Here is an 18548-nt window from a genome sequence, read left to right on the forward strand (position 1 = left end):
GTAGTAGTGCTAGTCCAACCTCAGCTGCGATAGCTTCCAGCTCTGAGAACAAATGGGTTATGAAGCGTATCGGTCGATTGAATCATATTCATGTTTGTTTTCTTGACAAAGAAATTGGGCTACTTATATGTTTAGTGGGGGGAGGACTTGTAGTAGTAGTAGTAGTAGTAGTAGTAGTAGTAGTAGTAGTAAAGAAGTAGGCAACCACAAAGCACACAAGCAGTGATGAAGTTATCAGAAATGTAAATTTAAATTAACCTGTTTTGACTTTGTTGTTTTTTTTAATGTCAAGTCCATGTTTTCCTTTAAACGTTGCGATGATGGAGATGCTCCAAAATTTGCAGCAATTAACTAACCAAACCAGACTACTTTACCATGGTTTATAAAGTCACAAATGTCCAGTAAATTTATGGTCCGCTCTTTAGCTTTTTTTCCTTCCAATTTTGGAGGTCTAATGTCACAATGACAATGTCTGAATTCCTGATAAAATCCACATCATACTTTTACGATCACAAGTAACAGTCCTTTGGCGGCATAATGACCAAATAACATCATTAATCTCCAAATTAATTAAGAACTGATCTCATTTCTTATTATGTCATGTCTGTGCTTACCGTTAACAAAAAGAAAAGAAAATCCACATATCCACAATATATGGCTGTGCCTATTCCTTATACATGACTTTAATCCAAAACATCATCATGACTATGTATTTGGGGGAGGGCTATATTTGCAAATCACTCTAAGATTTTGAGACAAAACAGGCTGACCTGGCTATAAGTCTGCTAACAATTACACCTTATCTCCCCACAGGTGACATCACCGAGCACAACAAAGAGATTTAAGGTCTCCAATGCATACGTTACACATGGACATAAAAAGAAAAGTGACTGTTACTTTTTATAGTAGCTTTTAACTATGCAAAACATCCGTTCCGATCTTAACCAAACACTTGCACTTTGTCATCTTATTCAAGTTCACTCCCCTCAGACATCCCCCGCACTCCCCGCTTCTACCGAATAGACCGAGGGGCCATCTATGACATCATAACTCACACGTCTTGACTACAGCCCATTGTTATCTTCAGTTTTATCGCCACCATCGACAGAACTCTTCACCATCTATCCTGCAGTGGCGAGTCCAATATGCCGTGATACATAGGCAAAGCTGAACCCCAATAAATGAGTGCAGGAACAATCTTGTTATTTGGAATTGAACCAAAATTTTCAAGAAAAATGTGCCCAAAGAGGTGATCATGAAATTGGGGTGACGTGAAACAACAATTGAGTAAAAATATCAATTACATACATTAATTAATCCCAGCAGATGTTGCCTACAAATACACTTATAACACATTTACCAATTTAATCAGTACCTACAAAAAGCAACTAGGCGACACAATGAACAACATTCTATCCAGCCATCCATTTTCTGAGTCGCTCATCCTCACAAGGGTTGTGGGCGTGCTGGAGCTTATCACAGCTATCTTTGAGCAGTAGGTGGGGTATACGCTGGACTGGTTTCCAGCCAATCACAGGGCACATATAAACAACCATTTGCACGTACATCCGTACTAATGGGGAATTGAGAGTCTTCAAATAACATACCTTGCAAGTTTTTTGGGGGATGTGGGAGGAAACCGAAGTTCCTGTAGAAAACCCACTCACTGTGAAGCAGATGCTCTAATCAGTCTTTAACTGTGTCACCACAAAAAAAAAAAAAGACAATTATAAATTATCTGAAGTGTTGACATCTAAAACAAGCTTGATAAAATGGTATTTGACATTGTTCACTCAAAAGTACACAAAAGATAAATAAAAAAACCACTAAATATACACTTTTCATATTATGGTTCAAATCACTTCTGGGGGCACTACTTTGTCATGCAGAATCTGAGTATGATGTCGCTAGCGTGGTGACCAGCGGAAGACGGCCTCCAATAAAGAGTTGCTTACTTATCGAATTTGTTGTTATTAATATTTAGAGACTCCTTTAAGTACTCTGGTGAATATTTTTTTCAAAAACAAAGTGATGAGCTGCAAATCTCATGACTTTTTTTGGTTTTACTGAAGATGTCTGAAGACTGGGACTCCTTCCAGAACAAGAGATGACACCTCCCCTCCCCCCACGACAGGACTGTAAAATAATACCACATGCCCAAAGCAACCACTGACTAATTTAAACAGTTATGTAAAAATGAATTCACAGACACATTTTCATAAATAGGCAAATAAAAAAATGAGATTGTTTTCACATTTGACTAGTGGGTTGGCACTTGCGAGACTATTTATATACAAGAAATTAAAAATTATATTTCTTCGTACGATGCCTTTTTTAAAATACCATTTCCAAAACAATTATTGAGATGATTGTAAGTGTGGGAAATCATTTCATTTTCAATTTTTTTCCGATGGGGAAAAAAGTGTTCTAAAATGAGACCAAATTGGAAATCAATACGCTTCAAAGAACAGACTGTTTTACTTTTTTTATTGAGATCCATTTTGCATGCTTACCAGCAATGAGTCTTCGTTAGATCAAACCTAGGCCGGGCTCGTAACAGGGTCCAGAGTGGTCACGACCTGGTAGGGAAAGCGACGGAAGGAAGTAATGAATTACAGTGAAGGTCAGAAGACATAAGAGATTAGGCAGTGGAGAGGGCACTACGCCGAGGAGCGCTTGTCAGGCATATACCAGCGAAGATTGTCAGGCAAGCTCAGCATGTTCGTTCAGCGAGACATAAGATTTGCTTACCACACGGATGCATCGAGAAGAAATGAAGCGGGTTTTACTGCAAAGCCAATAGCCTGTCCACTTACAAATGTTGCTTGTCTTCCAAAGATGCAATCAATCACTTCTAAGTCCAAGTGGGCCTGTGCGTTTACTGGCCATAAGATTAGGTACACGGGCGCAATCTCATGGGCTGATCCAAGACAGTGGCTTGAACCAAACTTCTTTCAAAAAACAGTGTGTTGACACTGTCAAGCCACTGTTTCTCCGGATAAAGAGGTGGCTAGGGCATCTGGTAAGGAACCCCCTGGTCGCCTCTCTGGTGAAGTGTTCCAGGGACCTCCCAACAACAGGTGGCCCTGGGGTTGACCCAGGAGGACACACTGGAGAAACTACGTCTCCCGACTGGCCTGGAAACACCTTAGGATCCTTTCTGAAGAGGTCGACAAAGCGGATGGAGAGAGGAAATGCTGCGCTCCCTTGCTTAAGATGCTGCTCCCGTAACCCAATCCCAGATAAACTAAAGTAAATGGATGTATGGATATTTCAGGATAAGATTAATAAAAATCCAGTTCAAGCAATCTTCCAAATTCTTACCTCTATCATGTTTGTAAAGCTGTCCAATACTGGCAACAGCATGACATAATCTTAAGTGATTGGACTGCAGATTTGATCTAGGTTTTAACTCTTACACTGAATGTAGTTTCTACACATGGCCTCGTGCTTGCCCCAAGATAAGTCAGTTCCTATAAATGTTAAAGATGTTGAGCTTCCAGGAATCTTAGCCGCAGACTCTGATCAGAGAGACAAACAGCGTCCTGACTCACATTCCGTCAATAACAAAAGACCTTCACCGACAGTCCACTTTGTTGCACTGACACATCCACAGTCTTAGTCATACCGTGAAACATTAGCCTGCAAAAACCGCACGACAAAGTCATAAATAACACTTGTGGCGTTTGAGTAAACTTTCAAGATCAGGCACACTTGTTGTGATGTAATTTCTTTCGACAATGACCATTGCTGATGACATATTTAAAGTCAATCACTTCATCTCCCCTCTCTGTGGAAGTCTTATTTTTGATATTTCACGAATTACTAAGACAGATATAAGAGGTCTTATTTTCATGAAGATTCACAAGATCATGAAGACATTCACAAAGAGTCCTCACTTTAAGATAGAGTTCAGCTCAGAATTTGTACATAAATCATCCATCCATTTTATCCATCAGGATAAAAACACCGGTAGTAACAGTAATGACTTCAGTTTAACAACATTGTTCTTCTCCAACATGAAATAGTACTGCTGAGGCCATTTGAACTCTGATGCTAACAAAAACAGCAGCACCTGCTGAGGCATGTAAACAGTTTATCAAATTAATTAAATTGCATAGACTGACCAAATAGTATAAACAATTTTCCTGAGCACTATTACAGATGGTGTTATATTCACTGGAAAGGGACATCATAAACGCCGATTAACATTCCACTGTGTGTCAAATGTTCTGTGTGTTCATATTCACGCTCCGAAAGCTACACGGCAAGGATAGATTATGTTCAGCCACGGAGCTTTTGTTGTATTTTTTCAAATACATTTTTCATTTTTGTAGTGTTTTTCTGGCGTCAAGGTGGTAGAGAATTTAGGATGTCTACCTTACAATTCTGAGATTGGGCGTCCAATCTTGGAGTTCATGCATGGAGTTTGAACGTTCTCCCCTGGTACATGTTTATTGAGACTCTAAATTCTATGCCGTGATTGGCTGGCAACCATTCCAGTTTGTACTCCAAATCTCCAGTTTAACCATGCCCCAATGACCATTAGTTCAATCGAAAACGGATTGATGGAAATTAGCTTTCTGCACTGATCAGCTGGGAGACATCCAGTAATGGTAGGATACTGCCTCATTGTGAAGCATGCAGCATTCATTTTTAACATCTACGTAAGTAAAGTCCAGATATTACCCAAAATAAAGATGAAGGCCTAACCGAATCTATGCACATGGCTTGTTTGCCAGCCTTTTGTTCTCCGGTAGCAATTTTTCAAAAATTCAAGTCAAGAAGGTGGACATCCACATCACGAGCAGAGTGACCCCTTTCCAAAGTAGCGGCTAATATCAATTAAACAGAGTGGCTCGGTGCCTGTGACCCTGGGATGATCTCCGGTGTCGGCTGCAGGCCAAGGTCGTGCCACAGTGTTAACAAGATTTGATCCTCCGAGCTTTTTCTATTGCACTCTCCTCGCCTCTCTTGGCTTATCCTATCCAACAATATTTCACTGTCAGGTGTTTTTTTTTTTAAAGCATACAGTCTCTCCTCTGCCTCTCTTTGTCTCCCCATCTCCATCCTCTGTGTCGAGGATGGCTTTAATCAACAAAATGCCCAGTGACATTCATTGTATCGCCCATTCAATTTTACAGGCTCACATGTTTTGATTTGTAGCCCCTTGTCTCTCCGCCATACTTGTAAACGTCAAATCATTTATCATTCTGACCGCTTCACGTTGTCTGAAATGTATTCAAATACTCATTTAAATATGCGTTTGCCAAAATCCAATATATATTTAACTACACATCACATGTGCTCCACAACGGATTATTATGTAACTAAAAATGTTTACATGGAATGCATTTGACTCATTAAATTGGTCCAAACCCATTTCACATGGAATTTACCGTCCAATCACATTATTAACGCTTAATTATGCTACTTTATTAAAAGGATAGTTCTCTTTGCGTATGTTGCACAAAAATGTCACACTACACAGTTAAGCAAATTGCCAACATTGAGTTTTCAACACAGTACAAGATGATAATCATCATCTCTTTGGCATTTTGCTATATAAAAAATATAGTGAACCCCGTGGCGAACAGCGAGTATTTGGGGTTCCACTGTATTGTTATTATTCCGTATTTTCAGTACTTACACACAATCAGGCGACGTCTCTGGTAGTTTTAGGTCAACAAGTGAACTCCTCCGTCGTGGCTGTAAATTAGACTCATAATTAGTCACAATCTAGCTAACTCAAATAACTGACTTTTTTTTTTTTTTTTTAAATGGACAAATTCGGGGGAAAATTCAGCAAATCGTGTATTTGCCTAACCTACTTCCGCATTCGACAAAACGGGTAAACGCACTTCCTCCTCGCTTGGATGGATGGCAAAGAGGACCGAGTCATCGCGTCCCGTGGGAATTCTAAACGTCTATAATGTATTATTGTATTTTAATTTTTTTAAAACACAAGATGTCACTACAGCGCCACTAAAAATGACTAGAGTGGATGATTTAGCCTTCGTTCGTGTTAACATAAATCATATATATATATATACACACACACATATCTATTCAACTTTTGTCCAAAGACACCAGCCATAAAGAAAATGGAAATTTAAGCAAGCCCGGCTTCAAACCATCATATTATCAAAGCCAATTTATGCTGCTAACTTTATTTGGGAAAAATGATATTCATGTGCCAGAACATTGTGTACAAAACCAAAAAGTAATTGTAATGAATGTTCATTATTATTTGGGTGACTTTTGGATTAGTTTTTTTCAAAGTTGTCCTTTTTGTTAAAAAAAAAAAGAGAAATTAGTTGAATGGATGGATAATTTCTTAATGGAAAATGATAATCATGCCATTCGGTTTCAGGCAGGTTTTCAGAAATGTTGACATTTGCCCTCGCCCTCCTCACCCATACAAAATAATTATAATGCTAATTTTTTTCGGAGCTCAAAATGAATACATCCACAACAATTTTCACTGAAATTTTTTTTATTTGATCTTAGTAAATCAAGGACAGTACTACCTGCAGTTACTGATCCACCGTTACAGAATTGATTTTAACCAGATCTACCTCAGTAAGTGACGCTGAGGTCATCACTCAAGCTCAATATAATGATTACTCCGTTCAATAAAGACATTTTTAATACGACGGGAGGGGATGAAAACATCTTTGCGGATAAAGCTGCAACCTGACAAAGACGCCAGCATATTCTGTACATACACGAGGGATCATTTACATTCTGTGATTACGCGCACAGTTTATGCATAATACACAAACCCGCAGAGGGAGCATGAAAACATTGACGCCCGTGAAAAAATACTGTCCATAGTGTACATGATGGCACAATTCGTACTCTGTGGGCCGAAGTACGTATAGTAGTGGCCTTATCAACAACATCAGCATCAGAGGCTGTGCAGGTCTCACTCACATGATGTGATTATCTGCTCCACTGGCCTCGCTCTCCTGACTGGAACGCATTAGCAACCTAGATATTTCTGCCTGGCAGAGCCTCTGTGTGTGCGTATGAATCAATTATTGTGAAAATGTCTACATTTGTTTACTTCAGGCATCTGTCGTGCGGTTATGAGAAGATTTAGAGGCGGGTGGTACGAGCATAAAAATTGGGTTATTAGTAGTAAAGTGCACAGAGGTGTGCCTAATGGGAGTATCCAGTGAATGAGCATCAAAACAAGAAACCTTTCGAGCAGACGTGTGCAACCCGTGGCTCCGGAGCAGCATGTGGCTCTTTTATCATTCTGGTGTGGCCTCGTTGTTGAATATGGAAAATAAATCAGGGTTGTCGAATGGATTTATTTTTTCATTTTGGTTTGTTCATTTTTTGAATGTAATACAATCCATTTTCTTTGCTGCTTATCCTCACAGGGGTCGCAGGGAGTGCTGGAGCTTATCCCAGCTGTCCACTGGCAGGAGGCGGGGTACACCATGAACTGGTTGCCAGCCAAACACAGGGCACATAGAGACAACAGCCACACTCACAATCACACATTTTTATGTGTCCAATTAGAGTGTCCAATTAATGTTGAATGTTTTTGGGATGTGGGAGGAAAGCGGAATGCCCAGAGAAAACTCACGCAGGCACGGGGGAGAACATGAAAACTTCACAAAAGCGGGGCCGGGATCAAACCTGGGTCCTCAGAACTGTGAGGCCAACGCTTTACAAGATGATCCACTGTGTCCCCCGAATGTAATACTAAATTTCAATTTTATGGTGCTTTTGTATTATTAAAATATGATGGCTTTGCTTTTTTGTCTCTCAAAATATGCATCACAACTGGCAATTGCCAATTTGCAACACCAGCTGCCAAGGTTGGTAGGTAAAACATGGATAACGAAAGTACCGTAATTTGCAGCCTATAAGCCGTGACTGCTTTCACACGCTTTCAACCCTGCGGTTTATGCAGTGATGCGGCTAATTTGCGCATTTTTTCTAACAGCCACAAGGGGGCATTCGAGCGTGAAAGGTAAGAGTGAGACCGGTGGACTATATGTGCCGAGAAAGTGACTTTTACCGGTCCAGCCCAGTTAGCGCTGCGCTAGCATGTTACTGCAGTGTCTCAGTGATTTTTACCGGTATGTTTTTTTTTTTTTTTTTTAAACAGCCCTGTTAGTGCGGCGGTAGTGTTAGCATTAGTGCGGCGTAGCGTTAAACTCTCTGTTTACCGTCTTTGTAAATATCTCATGTTTCAATGTGGTTTTCAATGTGGGCACTTGCGGCTTTTACAAAGCTGCGGCGTATGTAAGTACCAAATGGGATTTCCTTTACAAATGTTCTGGGTGAGGCTTATAACCAGGTAGGCCACTCTAGGCCAGGAATTATGGTAAGTAAAGCTGATGAAAGTAGACATTTTACATGCTATGAGCTACACTACGTGAATAGTACTTAAAAAAAAAAAAAAAAAAAACATTGCTTGGTTCTCAGAGATGACACCTCACAATCGTGTGTGAAAATGAAGGTGACGTTAAACCAACGATGCGCCGACACTGTACGCTGAGAATCGGAAGCAAAACACACATGAAATAAGTCAAATAAACGTTTTATTTGGCTGTTATTTTACAAATATACATCATACATTATAAAGTGAAATAGGTCTTTTTATTTTAAGTTGACAGCTGTTTATGTCATTGGACACACCTTCTGTATCTGATTGGCTGTTTTTCCTCAGGCGCGGTGATTTCTTAAAACTCTCATTAGAGTACCGAGCTGGAGACAAAAACAGATTGAAAAACATAAAAGTGATCATTTTACTAAATATACTACTGGTGGTTTTATGTTGTCAATTTTAACAAATGACAACAAAATATTTTGGGGAAAATTGCGAACCTCTCTTTAACATCCTTTATTTCTTTCAGAAGTGTGCCACCTGAAAATTGTATTTGGAGAACTTTGCTCGAGAATTATTATTATTAGTCTCGTAAAAATTCCTGATGTTGGGTCCCTAAGAAAAAGAAAGCCTGCATGGCTCCGAATAGTGGCAACCCGAGGGTCCACAAGAGCCAGCTGACTATTGAATGAAGTCTGTGTGAGCCTCTCCCGCCAATTATCCGCCACTCAGGCTTCTGGATGGCCTCTGCTTCACCGCCGCTCTCCCGCTCCCCACGCCAGTGCGGCCCGTCAGTCAGCCTCTCCGCTGCACCCTGTGCTGCTTGTTCTCTTAAATTTATGAAACCGCTCCTCTGAGAACCTTTGAGCCCTGAGTCTGTCGAGTGATTGCCAACCAGCTCATTGCCGAAGGTGAAAAGTCCATACGGTCATCTTTTTGTCTCTCTTGGTTCTTTACACACTTTGGCATTGGATGATTTGAACCACCTCCTCAACGTTCTGAGGTGGCGGGTTGAATCCGGGCTCTGACGCTCCTGTGTGATCCTTACATTTTCTACATGTGCTTGTGTAGGTTTTGTACAGGTTTCCCAAAACATGCACGTTTGGATCATTAGGTATAGATTTTTATTGGAGTGGGTCGCAACCAAGTCTGAAACCGCTTGGATGAGAATCAGCACCATCAAATCTGAGACCAAGGTACTCAGTTGAAAAAGTGTGAAGTGGCCTCTCCAGGTCAGGGATGAGATCGTGCCCCAAGTGAAGGACTTCAAGTATCTTGGCGTCTTGTTTACCAGTGAGGGAAAAATGGAACGGGAGTTCGACAGGCGGACCGGCACAAAGCCTGCAGTCCTGTGGACTCTAAGTTGAAGAAGGACCTGAGCTAATCTCCGTTCCTACCTTCAGCAAGTGTGAATTGGACCGCGAATGGCCTCCTGGTTGTTGTTCGGACACCCATCCTTTATAGTGTTAAAAAGCACACATACGCTCAAATATAACAACATATCCCAGTGCTTCAATTATGTCTTCATATGATACCACACCAGCCAATACTCTGGAAGCTAGCATATGTTTGAAGGCAGAAGGTATGAATTATTTCCCAGAGTTTTATTCAAGCTTTCTTGACATCTTTTTTTAGGTGAAATATTTATGCCATTGCAGGCCAGACACAGACCAAACAGTGTTCGTGTGTGCGGAAATGGAGCTAGACCACAAATTCAAGGGAGCGGGTCTCTCCTCTAGTTGGGCTCTGACTGCTCCCTCACGGGGCTATCAGCCTTGACGTGTCAGTTATGGTTATGTTACATGTCACAATGCTTTGGATCGGGTCCTGCGTGCACATCGGGGGTAAGAGATAGGCCGCCTCCTCATGCTGCAGGCCTCGTATCATCACTGCTGCTGGGGGAAACCTTAGAGCTACATCAAAGTGGTTTAGGAGTGCGGAAGTGGCTCAGTCACTAGGGGCGACAGTCTTGAGTGAGGACTGGATGGTTGCAGGTTTTAGACGTGCTTCGGACTTCTATGGACCAAAAATGGACATTGGGACTCAAGAACTACCAGCAAACCAATCTGGGATTAAAAAAAATAAAAACAAAACATTGTGTCATTTATTTAATGGGTCAGCATTTAAAAATGGAGGACTCCTGAATGGACGTATTATAGGATAGAATTTATGAGTAGTATATATAAATAATTGAAATTGATATTGCATTTAGTCATTATTCCATGCATAGTGTAAATGAAAAGAGTATGTTAATAATGCTACTACAGTCATGTGTTGGAAATAGAGTAATGAATAATAATTTATTGTAATATTGTTGTAGACTGCGTACCAAGAACTCTTTCCTTTTGGCCACAATACACTTTGACTCTTTCTTCCAGACATTTTCTTTTCTGGTATCATATCATCTTACAAAACCACAAATGTACAATTCCATCATATTAGAATGAAATGCTTCCCTCTCCCCACATTTGAGAAACGAGCTAAACCAACATTTTCCAAGTTGTGATCTGTAATGAAATGGAGGGGAAAAAAAGACTTTTTAAACATATATTAACTTTTCTATGTACTTTTGTGGTTATTAAAAGTTCCAGAGGTGTTTTAGAGTCTTGCTGTCTGAGCAGCGTCAACTTTGGTTTTGAAACGCTTATCCTTGTGTTGACAGAGGAGACTTGCGTTGATGCGGTGAGAAACCCAAATTTTCGACCCCCCTCAGACACCAATATTCCTCTGGTCTGCTGTCTGCCAACACGCTACGACAAGAACTAATGAGAAGAGGCGGGCCTCCTTCGGCGCCATGACTTTTGAGGGCATGAATGTTTGTGTTTAATGACAACATCCAGCCTGTGCAATATTTTAAAATGAATATGATTCTTGCTATGCTACAGAGGCAATAGTTTTTGAAAGCTTGATGAAGATTGATTCCAAATTGTGACCCACTATGGAACCTGGTTGGATTATTTGAAATTTGATCTCTTAATTTACGTATCATGAATCAGATGTCTTTGAAATTCTGTAGGGGTCTTGAGTCCTCATGCTATCGTACCTCAATCTGTTTGGAGTAAACATTTTGTTCCCCCTTTAAGAGTACTATGCTTGGGTGGTACTTATGAAACAGAAAGTACTTGACTGAAGACCAGTGGTGGGCCTGGACACCAGATTGGGTGTCCAAGCCCACACTGATCGCAAAGAGGCACAGCAGGCTCCTTAGATTAGCATCAATCCCTGAAGGCTATTAAAAAGCCATTTGTCTCAATACAAATGACAGCCAGTCATACACAGCCCAAGTGTCTGGTTTTTCTTTTAACCCTCAAGATTCTTCTCCTGAAAACAGAAGGCACAAACAGTTCTGTCAGTGTCTGTGAATCTTACCAACCTGACTACTGACAGTACCTACACATCTGTCTGCCTTTGCATCCCTCTTTCTAGAGGTCCTACATGACTAAAAGTGTCTCTACTAATGATAGCTGTCTTGATTTTTTTTATTCATTCAGTCTAATTCCCTCCTTTTCTGTTTCTCCCACATATTACTTATTGACCTTTTTTTTTTTTGTCAGACTTACCTATCCTTTGGTCTTTTGCCCATCTGTAGATTGGAACAAGCGACCCTCTGGTCTGACTATGTCTCCCTGTACTTGTTTGTCTTATTTAACCAGACGTCTTTCTATTGGGCGTGTGGTTGGGGTCTCTTTTCATCCATTTTTCTCTTCTGCTGAACTGGTTGTGTGTTTGTCTATCTTTTCTTCATACCTACCATTCTGTTGATTGCTGGTATCATCAAGACTCTGACTTGTTTTCAGTTCGATGGGTAAATTCGCATGATCTCCCCTGCCCTCCAAAACTTTTGGGACTTGTCCATGAGTCCTTCCTGCATGCCTACTTTATTCATTTTGTCGTTCTGACCATATGACCAAGTGGCTATTTGTCTTCACACCTGTCCTACATCCCTACCTTCCTTTCATTCCACTGTCGTTGGGTTTTACTTGGATACCTTACTTCATGTCTCTCGGTACCAAATACCCCAGGTGTCTTTGGTCCATCTTTCCGATGGACCACGCTACATCCCTATCTATCTATCTATCTAGAATTCAGGGAGGAGTGTGAGACGGATGGGGAGAGCAGAGGGAGAGAGTGATGGATCAGATCAGTTAGAGGAGAAGAAAAGGAGATAAGGAGAAAGACAAAGGAATGGCGAGAGTATCAGAGAGCGAGCGGGCTGGAGCGTGCTGGACAGGCCCCAGCGGAGTCATCGATCCAGGCTGGTCTTACATCAGAGACAGGAAACCTGAGTCGCATGCTTCATCACCTTCCCAACGGGGTCCGCGTTTCTTTTTTTCTCTCTCACTCTCTCTCTCTCTATTTCTTCATGCCTTCCGGCGACCATCTTTTCGCTGTTGTACCCTGCCCAGGTTTCTCTGCTGCCGTCCAGAACCTGTCAGCTGCTGTCAATTCATCATCTGTGGCGACTCAGGCCGAAGACCGGCTGCACCCCTGTGTTAAGTGCACACTGCCATCCATTCACAACCACTCATTCATTTATGCTGCATGTATGTGCACTTGTGGCTTTCTCTGTACATACATCAGCGTGTCTATTATGCACAAGCTGCCCTCATACAGAGGGTAACGTGTGGGGGGTTAGTATGGAAGCTAGTGCCATGAGACTTAGGGGTAACAAGGTTAGCTTATCAAATTTGTTTAGGCGTCACCGTCTCCTGTGGGAGACAGTACAACCCGTCACCCCTCCTACTCTCACTTGCTCGACCCTCATCTCTCACCCAACTCAGTCTAAAATATCTCTGTGTCAAGAAACCCAGCAGTGGAGCAGGTGGGGGTGTTTGCTTATAAATGTTTCGCTGTAAGACTCCATTTACTATACACATTAAAAGATGCTATCGTTTACAGGTTGTAATTGGCCTCAGCAAAACAGTGGAAGGCTAAAGCAGTGCTTTTCAGTGTATTAAATTTCACCATTGGGTTATTGTTTAAAAACAAATTATGCTGTTTACTTAAAAAAAAAAAAAACAGATTCAACTTGAGCATGTTAGACAGTTTTAATGGTTGTTTAGCAGTGGCTCCTAGTTTTAAGTTAGTTGGCGATAATACATTTGCTTATGAAATGAGGCAAAGCAAACTTATTACATATGTACTGTGTCAATGGTTTTACTCCAAATATTCCAGTGAGTTTGATTTCAAACAGATTTTACAACACTACCAGAAAACACATTTGATAGTTTAAGACCATAGCTTACTAGATGCATATGTGCCCTGCTACATACATAAAATGGGACAAACTTAAAGATAGCACATTAATAAGTTAGCATGGTAGTAAACGTTAAATGTTCCCAGTTAGGTCATAATCTAGACAATGCTTAAATAATAATAATAATAATAATAATGCTTAAAATGTGGAAATTCAAGATTTTCATCTTGAGAGAGAGAATTAAGTAAATTCATTTTTCGCCATGCTAATGTGGGTGTTTAGCAATGCTAGGAGCAATTAGCTTCTTTTTTTTTTTTAAGCATAAAATGAGTTTCGGTGCAAAACGCTTTGCCTTTTCCCGTTCGGTATCTATGAAAACATAAAATCATATCAATAGGAATCTTGGCATTTTTCAAACACATAGAATGTATTAATGACCTCATTCTAGTCACGGTTTGCGATTACAAATTCAGCTATTTGGATTGTTTCCTGTGGAACCTACGCTCAGCTTTTCACTAAAAAACCCATTTAAAGCCAAAGCCCTGGTGAAGCAAAATTAGTAAGTAGTATCAAGGAAGTATTGTGGTAACGGTTGACTGACAGACTAAGATAGTTGTATGTCAGAGGAGCTAAATTTAGCCTGGGATGTAAAGTGGAAGTCCAGTGTATGCATTTTTTTTTCAAACCAAATCATCTGCAAGCTATTTATTTTTATGGGTGTTGGTGTAACATGAGTTTGGAGAGGTATTAAACTGATTTAATATAATAGTCTTTCATATATCTATTGTTTGAACCATTAATGTACTGTACAGTATACAAAATTGAAAATATTTAGGTTCTGCAGCTATAATTGCGGCAGCGGTAAGAGGCCAAACCCTGCCGTGTTGATTTAGTGTATTTGTTGGATTCAATCATACCTCCATTGACCCCAACAACATTTTGATCGTCATTGTGAATATTTTGATATCGTTGTGTACGCAGTAAGTCTGATATCAGTCTAGCCAATTTGGTCTCCAATGGGCTGAAAGTAATTTCTCCTTTTAAATACCCTGGGAAACCCCCATTCTGATCCATTCTTGTCTTCCATGGCGACTCTCAGACCACACACAGACACTCTCAGCTTTCAAGAGGAGACGTGAGCCAAACGAAGAACCCAAACAGGACAAATACCCCGCACCCCCACCAGCCTCCAAACACACACACTTTATTGATTCACAATGTTGATATCATACGCTCACATGGATGCACTTTCTGACTCGCATATCACCGCATCAGGTCTTCAAATCTAAACGTTTTACGGTCTTAACTGAGACAAATCCTCTAGAATTCCCCGCTTTGTTCTTGGTTCCCTGGACATCATGCATGTTTGCTATCCAGATCAATGCTGGATGAAATTCCCTAAACGAGATAGTATGAACTGCATAATGACATCAGCGTTTCAGAGTAGGTTGGTCAGGTCAAGGCTGTACTGGTTTAACGGGAAATATATTTGTCATGTTTGTTTTAACGGCCAGTCACTTAGAAATAATTCATGTTAGAAGACTATGACAACACTCGAGCTGGGTTGACAATTTGAGTTTGTCCGCACTTTACAGGCCAATTCCTAGTTCGTAAAACAACATAAGAAGAGATGCCCTCATAAATTTGGGTGACGTTTGAATGAGGTTTTGTGACGACACCTTCACAGAAACTCCTTGCCGACCTGGCCAGCTTCCAGAAAACTCCAGAAGATGTCGCTGAGACTCGAGTCACCATCATGTCGCCAACCAGTCTCCAGCCCAGTGAGATAGGGGCCTTAGCAGGTGACTCTGGTTTATAGAGGATTATGTAACACAATGGGGCGATGTAATACTATTTGTGACTCCAAGGATGTGAGAATAGGTCCCTTGTGATGGAACCAAGAAAAAGAGAAACGACTAAAATGGGTTTTTAATCTCTCTGTTAGCTGGCTAACTCGGGTTAGACAACAAGAACCTACCATTCTGAGGTAGGGACATATGTCTAATGGGGACACAAACAACTGAGATTACAGATTCCATTCCACAACTTTTTTTTTTTTTTTTTTTTTAAACTAGTAGCCCTGACATTTTTGTGCAAGGTTCCCCAGAACTGGTGAAAACATAAATTCTTAGCCCAAAATGTGTTTCTTTTTGTTTGTCGGCAAGTTACTTCCTGGTTTGTGGCAGATATTAGATGTGTGACATTTTTCATTCTGGAACACCAGAAATGCAATATTTTGAGCTTTGTTTTTTTTTTTTTTTTTTTTAACATGTATGAATTGCAATCGAACTGCCGCATGACACAATCCTAGTGAATCTAACAATCAATGTATTGGCACACCCCAAGTTGGCATAGCTATTTTGCAGTCATTATTTTCAATTGTGGATAATGTATTCAGAAATAAATCTCTGAATTCACTTTACAGTGTCTTTCTGAACAAATATGAGTGAATGTCTACAATGTGTTATATTACCAGACTGGTATATATAATTGTGGCCCCTTTGCTTATCTCAGCATCTTCATAGAAGATCTTGCTTAGCCACCACACGCCACCAGAGAGTGAGTAAATGCTCATCATGGTCAATATCTATTTCCTGTGGTGTCAGGTTTCAGAATAATGTCTATATTGAACCAAGGTTTCAGCAGACTCCCATCACACTTTTTCCTCCTGCCCGATCGTCCAGTGTTTCCGAAGGAGAGAAAATCCCTACAAATGCGATTAAACAAACGGTTTTTGGCCAAGCCATCCATCATCCATCTAACTCTGGCGGCCTAACTGGGAGATCCTAACAGCGCAGGCGGGGCATCTGAGAAGGGAATGTGCGTTTAATCTGGTTTGTGATTCCTGTTTATCCTGCACAGATCAGCAGTGTTAACTTAATAGGTGGAGCTCAACAAAATGCACTCTGACACCAGAGTCATTGATGTGCTTGCTAATTTTGTGATTTTTTTTTACAAAAAGGTCTCTCAAGCACTGCGAGTCCAGAAGGCTTCACAATTAATGTTTCCATAAACGGGGGAAATTCAGATACATCAACCTTGTTGTTTTGAGGGTGACGCTCCATTTCCAAAGAATTCAATCCCATCAAGCGCAAAAGGTAAATCCATTTGCGGGCAGCATAGTTAGCGCCGTGCCGTGTTGTGTGCGTGTGCGCGAGTTCCCGCTTTTTACCCTAAGGGATTCTCAGCATTACTACACAGTAGCTCATGTAAAATACATTTTACATCTGTAAACTGAGTTATTGCTCTTTTGGGAAACAAAAAGGCCATATGTGATGCCAAGCGCTTGTGAGCGGAATCAATGTTTGGTTTGTGCTAAAAGCACCAATTGGGGGAGGGGCTACCTACTTAAAAGCTTGCACTTTTATGACTTAATCAATTTATTGGTGTACTGCTCATTCTGTTTCGGACGATAAACCACAGAATTACTTTGTACTACCATTTGGCATGTTGAGTAGTCCTGTTTATGAAGCAAGTACAAAATAGTCACCGGATTTGGGGTTCTGTGTACGGACTGCACAAGAGATACACTGTCTACTGCCAAATATGTACAGTATGATTTTGAACCCAGTCGGTCAGGCATTCTAAAAACATAAATTACAATTATTTCTAAAGGCTAACGTAATCAGGATCAGTAGGAGTGTTACACAAGGGGCAGGTAGGATAGTGCCACACAAAATTCACCCAATGGTGATATGATTGCAAAAAGTACTTTTAATTTGAATCATATTAAATTCTAATGAATGTGTAGAGCAGGCAGCAGAGTGGACTAATGGTAAACACAGAGTCTTCATACTTGTATGGGGTTTCTCTCAAATTCCCCAGAACATGCATGTTAGGGTCAGTGAAGACTAAACTGTCCTTAGGTGTGATTGGACCAGAACGAAATCCCCCAAATCTGAGAAATTGCGTTTTGGGCCAATCACCACCAAGGCTGACCCTTTGGGCCATAATTCTAGAAGGCAAAGGCAAGGCAAATGTATTTACTGTATGAGTGCTTTTGCTTGGAGGGTTCAACAATCGTTGGCCGGGCCAACCAGTTCTGGCGCGCTGAGCCCATCGTTGTGGGAAATGTCCCCATCGCAATGGAAGAAGCTCCAGACTCAGCAGTCACCACCAGCTGCCTGGCCATGGCTAACGAGGGCCACCTGCATCCTGAGACCAAAATCCTACTGGTGAAGCAACACAACGAACTACTCACCCGGTAGTATCTGCTGCGCTTCCAGATACCCGGGCATCCATGCCATCAGGTGTCAAACGAACCACCTCAACCACGCTTATTTCGCCATGACATCTGCAAATATGGTCAAGACATCGGCGAAGACATTTCCACCGATATGGCGTTCGACGAACAAGCCTACTGAGACGGGCTGCATAGGCTCCATTGAACGGCGGTTGAAGACGCGGTGGCCGGCTGCAAACCGGTAGTCATCCTTGGTGGCTACCCTACTCCCGAGGTGGACAAAACCGAAATCGATCTTCTGCGGGCCACAAGATCCAAACTATCGCAACTCCGCTCCGGACGAAGCCGCATGATCAATGACTATATGGCTCGTATCCACAATACTATCGTCAACCTCTGGCCGAAATGCGGACAGGGCCCTCAGAACACGCAGCACATCTTCAACTGCGCAGTGGTTCCCACTACACTGACCGTAATGGACCCGTGGAAACGCCTGGAGGAACTGGCTGCCTTCCTGGAACTAGAAGTTGACTGAACAATGTGATGGCCTGGCAGGAACAACAACTGTATGAAGCATATTTCATACACATGGTAACGCAATGTGCTTTACATGATTGAAAGCATTTTAAAACAAGGAGCAAGAAAGAAAAGGTATACACAACGCCGCTCATCACCAAAAGAACAGAATACATCAGCTGGTTTTCTTCAGCTAAAACTGGGGCCTTAGTCAAGGTGGATGGAATTCATGAACAGTTCCAAAAACATCATTGTTGGCACAAAATCTTCAGACTTCTGCTAGAAAGCAAAAAATATCATAC

At 41.2% G+C, this 18548-nt stretch overlaps 1 long non-coding RNA gene across 8 annotated transcripts in view; it reads right to left on the bottom strand.

Annotated features, from left to right (window-relative positions):
- The window catches only part of LOC133498206 (uncharacterized), a 59760-nt gene that overhangs the window by 17768 nt on the left and 23444 nt on the right, over window positions 1–18548 (bottom strand). For 4 of the 8 annotated variants that reach the window (XR_009794232.1, XR_009794234.1, XR_009794230.1 and 1 more), the window contains 3 exons: window positions 5651–5709; window positions 2514–2579; window positions 1608–1697 (listed from right to left, as the gene is read on the bottom strand). This is a non-coding gene — a long non-coding RNA (uncharacterized LOC133498206). The remainder of the gene's footprint in view (window positions 1–1607; window positions 1698–2513; window positions 2580–5650; window positions 5710–18548) is intronic. The other 4 variants (XR_009794237.1, XR_009794233.1, XR_009794235.1 and 1 more) reach the window with 2 other exon arrangements.

Source organism: Syngnathoides biaculeatus, chromosome 3 (genome assembly GCF_019802595.1).
Source record: "Syngnathoides biaculeatus isolate LvHL_M chromosome 3, ASM1980259v1, whole genome shotgun sequence".
Classification (NCBI taxonomy): Eukaryota; Metazoa; Chordata; class Actinopteri; order Syngnathiformes; family Syngnathidae; genus Syngnathoides; species Syngnathoides biaculeatus.